Source organism: Octodon degus, unplaced genomic scaffold (genome assembly GCF_000260255.1).
Source record: "Octodon degus isolate 3935 unplaced genomic scaffold, OctDeg1.0 scaffold00008, whole genome shotgun sequence".
NCBI lineage: Eukaryota > Metazoa > Chordata > Mammalia > Rodentia > Octodontidae > Octodon > Octodon degus.
Genome location: NW_004524584.1, coordinates 23,762,244 through 23,772,317, shown reverse-complemented (window position 1 = coordinate 23,772,317; position 10,074 = coordinate 23,762,244).

Below are 10,074 nucleotides of genomic sequence, written 5' to 3'. Positions count from 1 at the left end.
GAAGAAGAAGAAGAAGAAGAAGAAGAAGAAGAAGAAGAAGAAGAAGAAGAAGAAGAAGAAGAAGAAGAAGAAGAAGAAGAAGAAGGCCCTTCAGACCTCCACAGTGTGTCTATAAGGTGCTCTACATACCTACTTACTGGACTCTTGAGGCATTATCACCCTTATTGCTGAGCAGAGGTGTGCTCTTGGGGGAGAACACACAGATCGATGTTTTAAAAATAGTTTGGTGAATATTTTTCGTATGTTATCAAACAAGCAATTTTTTTTTATGTAGGATCTTTGGACTTTGTGATAAAGACACCTTCTCCTTTGCCAAACCTTAGATATATTTGATTAAAGATTTTTGAACTTGAAATGCAGTTGCTACAGCAAAGGTCACAAGCTTATGCTCCTACAGAAAAAAAAAAGGGCCCTAGGGAATGGTGGGAAATTTGGCAGCTACAGTGAATTGAAACAAGAGGTAATCTCTGGTTTGCTTGAGTCACTGGTGACCCCGTGGGAGAGTGAGGCCTTCCAGCGGGCAGATCCTTTGACTTCCTTTCTTTTCCTTTCCTTTCCTTTCCTTTCCTTTCCTTTCCTTTCCTTTCCTCTTTCCTTTCCTTTCCTTTCCTTTCCTTTCTTTCTTAAAAATGTATTTAAGACAAGTTCTACAGGGTCTCACTACATAGATCAGACTCGTAGTGATCCTCCTGTTTTCAGCCTCTCAAACTCTGGGATTACAGACGCTTGCCACAATGCCTACTCTCAATAACTGTCTCAGAGCGCCCGGATGGGCTGGGCCAGCCAGAATTAATTAACACCAGCCATTGCGCTTTGCCTAAGCAGGTGCTTTAATCTGCTGAGCGATCTGGCCAACCCTTCCTCTGCCTTTCAAGATGAAATAATCTCTAGGTTTTCAGGGAATTGTTCCAGATGTGTAAATGTTGGGACCAACATTCTATAATACCCAACTAGGATAAACACATTGTGCTTGAAATCAGCCCCTGCCTCACAGGAAACTGGAAGGTGATTCTGCCTGGGCTCATTCTAAAAGAAAACAGTCCTGTTCAGAGCCCAGGGAAACTTCTTCACTTTCCACAGTTGTCTCTCATCTGAAGAAGACCAAGTCTCATGAATTCAGGGAAGATTGTATGGAGTACTTCCAGTTCCCCGTCCTCGTCTTCCAAAAGTTAGCAACAGGGATTCAAATAAGTAATTATGATAGCAATTACAGATACTGTTATCTCCACATACATAGTAATTTATTAGTAATGCATTTCTATGTGCATATCTGAAAAAGGTATTTATCCCAAGGGACAGAAATCATTTTCCTGCTTTAAGAAATCCTAGATGCAAAGAGCTATGTGACTCCAAAGGCAAAGGCTCTCTCCAGTGCAGACCTTTAGCCCAATAGATACACCATCTGCAAGGGTATCTCCTCTATTGCAACATATAGAAATATAGATCTATGCCATTTAAATGGGATAGAGACCTTCAAAAGAAAGGCCTATGGGGTCGCCTCTGTAATGCACTGTATTTCTCTTTGCTCTTGAAATCTGCTGAGCTGTTCAACCATCCTATGGGTGAGTATCTCTGTGGAAGTGTGTTCTTGCTGGTCTGTTTGGTAGAGGATACATGCCTTCATGTATAGCAGAGATAGACCATCGCCCCCTCTGGGCGTTCTGCCTCACTTGGTGCCCAAATATTTTTTTCTTTTTACATTAAGTATAATAAAATATAAAGGAAAATCAACAAAATTAGTTTGTTACCCAATAATAAGTGGAAGCAGAATGGCAAGATTGCTACCTAAAAATGCACTGATGAATCTCCAGACATTGTCAGTGATAGATGGTGACTCCTGAGGTGGTGGTTGCAGGCTGTGCTGGCAAATGAAGAGAAGCAAGACAGACCCAAGAGGGACAACTCCAGTCTCCTGATACACACATGACAGTGTGGGGTGCCAGAGGGGGGCAAGAATGTGGGAGCCGTGACCTCCCTTGGTCCCAGATTCTTTCCCTCTGTTGCAGGTGGCAAGCAAGTCTGTCGCTGAGTGTGATTAAACCTCCTTTCATTTTCTTTTTCCTCCTTTTCAGTCGTTGCCTTTGTTCTGAAGCAGCCAACATGGTCTGGCTCTTTTGACACTTGCCATAAATTGAAGTTTCTGGGGGGAAATAACCATGGTGAAGCTCTGGTAACTGAATGGGCTAATCACACCCGAACTTGTATTTTAACAGTGAGGCATGTGATGTGGTAGAATTACTGTTAACGATCTGATCTCTGCCACTATTATTCTTAGAAAAGAAAGAGAAGATTTGGGGGTAGCTTTTATTATCTTGTGTAAAGTCAAAATACAAAGATGATTGCTTTCTCTGTAATGCATGACAAATGACTAAGTGCTACAAAAACTCCTGACAACATCAATCCAGACCAACCAGGTCAGCTTAGCCAAGTCTTTGCTAAATTGTGGGTCAAGCCACAGGTAAAGTGGTGGTATAAGGCCCCGCATTGACCACTGTTGCCTGGGTGCTGACATTGAACTCTGATCGCTCGATCCAGGAAGACCTTGGGCTTCAGGTGTCTCATTCACGGCAGGATCCCGGGATCCAGCACAGCATACTCAGGCCATGTTCAAAATCTATTTCCAGAATAGATACGGTCTGCAGAGGAAGCAAACTGCAGCAAGATCTTCTAGGGAGTTACAAGAATGATTTTCCAGATGAAAAGGGTCAGGCTGTGCAAGTTAGCAGTTTATTCCTAAATCAGTATTTGGAGGTACGTATTGGTCCAGGAGGTGATTCTTCATGGCATATAATGTCCACGGCCTGATAGAAATGAGAGCAAGGCTAGTGTCGCCTCCACTCACGGCTTGGTCAAATGGCAGCTGTGAGATTGCAGTCTCCCAGAGGCTGTGTTGAGTCCTACTTTGGACTGTTGGTGCTCTCCTCATAGGAAGCTGAGGATTGAAAGAGACAAAGGCAAAGCAAGACCAACATCTGCACTAGCTACTATTTGCCTGTCTTCTCCACTTTCATTCAGCATCTTTCTCTTTTATTCCAGTACACGGATCAAGGAAACATTTTTGTAACTGAACATATGAAGTCATGTGCCAACGTCCTGCCCCTGCTCTCTCATGAGACAGGTGACTGAGTCGCTCAAGGTTGTTTTCTTACTTTAGCTGCCTGTGCTGGAAGGTTCTTTTGAAGAGTTAAATGCGTGAATTGACATAGATGCTTACAAGAGTATCAGATATTTAGAAGTCATTCTATAAACATCAACTTGTGTCACTAAATTCATCCATACTATTATAGAAAGTGAGAAACTTGTCAAAGAAAAACTGTGGAAGTTCCTGATGGTCAATAAAAATACCCTGGGAATCACCTTATTTTATAAAACTGTCTAGACAGTTTTTAAGTGAATGAAAAAGCATAAAGCTCATAAAATCAAAAGCATCTTTTTAATAATTTATTATAACAGATTACTTTTAGAACAGTTGAGGAGCTTTTTGTAACTTTTAGAACAGATGAGTTCAATGTCTAATCAACGAGCATCCTACATTTGATGTAATTTTCACGGTGTTATTTGCTGTGTAAGTTGAAAATTCCTGCCTAACCTCTCTCAGGTCTTTCAAAGTTCACAGGTATTATGCAGCAACCCTGGTTGACAATGATATGCAAATAGCATGGTTTATAAATCATAAAGCAGCACTCCACTTCCGGTGACCCGGATGTCGTGTTGTCGCTGTGCAGTCCTGATTTGCATGTTTCATCCTGAAGACGACAGGGTTCCTGCCAGTGGTCTGGCACATTAGAGAGACAGTGAAGAGCTGGGGGAAGTCGTTACTCTGTCAATGCCAACCTCCTTGACCTCTTCCCTTTGGGAAATCAGGGATGTTGGTGGCCAAGGCCCAGCCAGGCAAATGGAAGCCATTGTAAATGTTCAGGCCCCAGAAGGAATTTAACCCAGGAGACAGGGAGCTGGTGATAGAAGACTTTGAGGAACCAGAGCAGAGCAGACAGTCTGTGCTTTCCATGGCCTCAGCAGCAGGAGGCTGAGGCCGCGGGAAAGGAGGAGTGAGGAGGAAAGCAGAAGACAGAGGAAGGGCACACACTGGGGTGGGCGTGTCCCACAGGCAGCACTGGGGCCAGGGCACACTGCGGGCCACTGCCAGAGCTGCACAGTTTGGGAACAAAACCCCAATTGAATGGATCAAATATATTCAGTGTAATGGTTTCATTGCAGTTCGGACTCGTAGTGACCTTCCTGTTTTCAGCCTCCCTAGCTCTGGGATTACAGGTATGTGCCACCACACCGGGACCCTGTGGCTGGCTCTGCTCACTCAGGGGTGGGGCTGGTGCAGCATGTTGTGCCAGGGATCTAACCTTGGTCCCTGCACTTGCCTAAACAGGAGTTTAGTCCAATGAGCTATCACACAGGCCCAGGATAGGAATGACATTAAAGAACTACACTCACATTCTTTTCAGATTCCTAATGTGCTACCAACATAGTAGTCAACTGGAATCCAGAGAAAAATATTTAAGAATTATTTTTGGACTGGTTGTTATGGTTTACATCTGGATTTCCCCATAAGCCCCATATGCTCAGAGGCAGAAACTTGGGGAAGATGATTGGTTTATGGGGGTGCGAAGGCTGACTTGGTGTGGGAGGTGGAGCCTGGTTGGGAAAAGGGGTGCCTAGTCTGTCTTTCTCCCTACTCCTCCCTTACTTCTTGTGTCTTGGCTGCAGGGTTTGAAGCTTCCCCCTCCTACTTCACTGTCCCACCTTGGAGCCAACTAGCTATGGAATAAAAATGTGAGGTGCAATAAGCCTCTCTCCTTTCTGTTGTGGGCATTGTATATTTTGTCCAGGCAATGAGACAAATGACAAAGACACTGCTACATATGGTTTTAGAGTTGTATCTAGCCATATATTTGCAAATAGTTTAATGTATTTCATGACAAGTATATGTAGGACTGATTTGTGCTAACTTGACTCTCTCAAAAGTCAACTCCCCAGCCAGCAAATTATAATCTGCCACTCCCTTGCAACTATCCATCCCTTCAGCAATTCAGCATTCATTGTTCTGAGCTCTATGTGATGTGCAAATGTGAATAAGATACTTGTTTCCTTAAAGGACTTATGGTTCATTTAGTGGGAAATGTAAAATATAAAATATGACATGAAAATATAACAAACTAAAACATAAATCCTGTCAACTTGTGAGAGGACTGATCAGCCTGGAGGACATTATGTTAAGTGAAACAAGCCAGATTCAGAAAGACAGATGCCACATGATGGTCTCTCTTATCTATCGAATCAAAAACAAATGCAAACTTATAGAAGCAAAGAAGGGAATGGTGGTTATCAGAGGAGGTGTGAAGGGATGTCAAAGACCTAATGGCCTATGGGCACACAATCTCAGTTTAGATGGGGAAAGTGAATTCAGAAGACGTGTTGTACTGCATAGTGATTAATGTCATATGCTTGAAAATTGCTAAGAGGGTAGGTGTTGTGCATTCTTACCACACAACAAAAATACATAGGGTAATGGACAAGTTAGTTGCCTCAGTTTAGAATTTCACCTGTCAAAGTGTCACATCGTACATGATCAGTATCTACCACATGCAGAAAAAGAGAGATTCAGTGTGATGGGGAGACCTGAGGTGTGAATCTGGAATTGGTTTTTTATTTTACTTTTGCTTTCATACCTGAAGTTGATGGCACTTTTGCAGTCAGCAACATACAGGTAGGTCTCCCCCAGCACCCCAGGACAGTGTAAAGAGACCAGCAGACCTGCAGGGACAGGACTAAGGGCACAAAGTGCTTCCTTGGACATTGGTCATTTTATGTTCCTTACTTACAAGGACTTGATGTCCGAGTCAGACCCCTTTTTGGTCATTATTGTGGTTTTATACTACTGCTGTGAAAAAAATTACTACAGACTTAATGCAATAAAAGAAGGTGAGTTTATCATTCTGTAGTTCCAGGGACTAAAATCTGATGCAGGTCTCATGGGAATAAGAGCTGAGGTCCTTTTGGAGACTCAGGGAAAATCCATTTCCCAGGTTGGAGAAGCTTCTGCTTCCCTTGGCTTCTGACCTCACTGTGTATCTTCAGAACCAACAACAGCCACGTGGGGTTGTCACAAGGCATCGCTTCATGCTTCCATCGCCTACTTCACCATTTAGCGAATTCTTGAAATGAAAGTGGGTCTGCCTGAAAATCCAGAATAATCTCTCAAATTCCATCCATGCCTTAGTTTTCTCTCGCTGTTTAACCTAACATATTCACAAGTTGAGAGGATTAAGAAAATGTGTCGGTGAGGAAGGCGGGATGACCATCCTGCCCATCACCATTAGCGGTCGAGTTCGGGTGGATACAGTCAGCATGGATTAGCATTGCTTTTGTCAGCCTTTACCTCACCTTCATAACATCCTAAATTACAGTTTCCATGCCCAACACTCACACGTGCACAGTGGGTGCAGTCAGCATCATGGACGCACAAGCAGCACCTCCCTGGCCCCTCTCCATCCTGATGACGGGATGAAGAAAGCAGCTTTCCAGAGTCTACCTTGAAAAGTGGTGGATTTACCCAGGAACAAAGGAGACAGAGTCAAAGAGATTATGCTCTATTGAAATACAGTCCCTGGAGCCACCCAGACTGCCAACCTGAGGTTCCTCTCTTTCTTATTCATAAACACTTTGTGACAAAGTTGGACATTATTTCCTTTCATTGACATGCTTTCCCCAACATCTCTCCAATAAAGCCTTGCCATGGTCCCAGGTGCCTGGTGGCGAAGATGCCTGAGGAGAGCTAGGTGGGCTGCTTCTGTCTTTATCAGTCATCCAGGGCAGAAAGCACAAGTCCAAGTTTTCACCTAGGAGGTATATATTCAATGAAGGAAAAAGTGGACAAAGGAAAACCAAGAGACAGGACCACAAAGCAACAGGAAAGGAACTTGGGCTTTGGAATAATACCAATCTGAGTTCTAACTTATCATCTTTTGCTGTGCATGTGACTTGGGGACAAGCCACAAGGTATCTCTGAGATTTTCTGTGTGATTTGTTGTGATAACCAGTGAAAAGTTTATAAAATAACTACTGTGAGTAACGGCATCACTGTAAGTATTTAAAAGATGAAAGATTTTATCTCATAAATATAAGAAATCGTGTGTGGTTATTTTGATTGAGAGCAAAGAAGGCAAACATAGTTTTTTTCCAAAAAATTATAAAATAATAACCACTTCATGATGTATAGTTAATTAAGAATTTTCTAAAGTCTCCATGGGGATCACTTGGCAGTTTCTTTTCCAGAACTGGTTGGCAAGTGATGTTATGGATAATTGCTGCTGACCCTATGGTGTTGTCTTGGCTACTTTTTACTTGTTGCTGGGACAAAATACTGGACACCCAAAATTAAGAAAACAAAGTCTCCCAGAACCAGCCCAAGCCAAGGCCCAGCGAGCGTGTGGGAGAGCTTCTGCCTTCCTTGCACACGTGGGAATTCTCTGGGCCAAAACCCAGGCAAGTCATGTGAGTGAGGCCCTCTGTCGCACCCTCAGGACCCACGAACCCTCCAGAGCCCATCTTCCAGGCCCACCAAGTGACTGAGAACTTCCGCCAAGCTCTCAGGACCACAATCCCAGGCCCTGCCAGTGTGTGGGACAGCTTCTGCACTCCCCTGCACACCCTGAGCCAGAAGCACAACAGAGGGGCACCACAGGTTCACTTCTAAGGGCTGCATCAGGAAGGATATGAACAAAACAGCCAGATCCAAACCAAGCACAACCGGATAAACTCAAACTTAATAGATCTGCACCCAAATTTCAGTAGGTGCTAAGGTTATAACTGCACCGAAGCTCTACATCAAAAGTCAGAAGTCAATGCTACACAAAAATGACAAAGAGAAGGAGCAAAATGCAATTTCAGGTGGCCTTGAGCCCACCCAGAACAAGTGCAGAGGACAGTAGTTCAGATGAAATGTATGAATTAATAGTGTCTAAAATAAAGAAACAACAACAGAAATGTGTAGAGAAACTCAGGTCAGAATTAACCTCTCAAATAAAAAAAAAAGAAATCTCTGAATTACTAGCACCAGAAGAAAAGAAACAATAGCACAAAGGCATAGAGGAACTCAGATCAGAATAAGTCTCTGAAATAAAAAAAAAGAAATCTCTGAATTAATAGCATCTGACATAAAGAATCAAATGAAGAAACATATACAGGAAATCAGATCAGAAATAATCTCTGAAGTAAAAGAATTAATAACTTCTTCACAAAAAGACACTGAAAAACAATAGAGGAGAATAGAAAAGTGACGGATTCCTTGAATGAGCAATAGAGGAAAGAAATAGATCACATGAAGCAGAGTCAAAGAGATTTAGAGGAAATTAAAATTTCAATCACAAGCTTGCAAAACTGTTTGAGTAAAAGTGAAGACAGAGTTTCAGATCTGGAAGACACAGTTACAGCTAGTGAAAAGGTAAGAAAAGATCTCTTAAAAACAACTAGGATGCAGGAAAATAAAATAGTTCATCACCTGCAAGATGATTCAAAGATGAACAATGAACGTGAGACTAATAGGAATCAATAAGAAAGAAGTCAATACAAATGATATTAAAAATAATATGGGCAGAAGTAATAGTAGAAAATTTCCCAAATGTGAGGAAACAATCTGATATTCATGTAACTGAAGCATACAGAACTCCAAATAACTTCAACCCAATTAAAAACACACCGAGACATATAATAATCAAGATACCAGAAATCCAGCACAAGAACAATATACTGAAAGCCTCTAGAGAAAAGAGACAAACCACATCTAAAGGAAAACCCATCAAAATAATGGAAGATTTCAGTTCACAAACCATGAAGGCAAGAAGAGCATGGAGCAGAGTACTTCAGGTTCTCTATGAAAACAAATTCCAGCCCAGACTACTATACCATGCAAAACGCTCTTTCAAATTTGATGGAGAAGTGAAATACTTCCACGACAAAGAACAACTAAAGAATTTTGCGATGACAAAGACAACCCTACACAGACAACTGAAGGATGTTCTAGAGAGGGACCAAAATGATCAGAACTCCATAAACAAGAACAGAAGGAACCTACTAAATAGGGCAAACAAGTAAACACAGGGAAAAAAGGAATAAACAACAGCAGGTAAATAACATGTTGATCATAAATCAATATATCTCAATTGTAACCATCAATGTGAATGGAATCAATTCAACAACTAAAAAACAAATAGACTGGCACAGTAGATTAAGAAATGCAATCCAACAATATGCCATATACAAGAAACACACTTAAATCAAAAAGAAATTCATAGGCTGAAAGTCAAAGGAGGGAAGACAATACTACACATCCCAGCACCTCAGAAAAAGGCAGGGGTAGCAATCAGGTTTTCTGACAGTTTCAACTTCAAACCAAGAATGAACAAACAAAATCAAGAAAGCTGCTATATACTGGTTAGAGGAAAAATTCAAGAGGAAGAGGTAGCACTCATAAATGTATATGCACCAAACATGGGAGCACCAACTATATAAGACAAATCTTAATGGACATGAAAAATCTAATGTCCAAGACCTCAATATTACAGGAGATGTTAATATCGCCTTATCCCAAAAAGATAGGTCAAGCAGACAAAAAAATAGCAAAGAAGTAGCAGAAGTGAACCTGAGCTTAGAAAAAATAGGTTTACTGCACATAAACAGAGGGTTCTACCCAACAACAGCTGAAAATACTTTTTTTTTCAGCTGCACATGGGTTATTTTCTAAAATAGACCACATAATTATCCATAGGTCATGCATAAGTATATGCAAGAAACAGAAATAATCCCATGCACATTATCTGACCACAGTGCAATGAAACTTGAAATAAATGAGACAAGAAAACAGAAAAGAGACTTCCTCTCTGTAAGCATTGCTGTTGTTGCTAGTCCGTTTTGTTCTCTGCTCTTTGCCACCACCATGAAAGGTTGCTCTCTGCCATGTGCCGCTCTGCCTTGGAACCCACTGAGTATGGACTGAAACCTCCAGTAACTGCCGGCGAGTGAGACGACCCAGGCCGCGGGGTCCTGAACAGACCCAGAGCG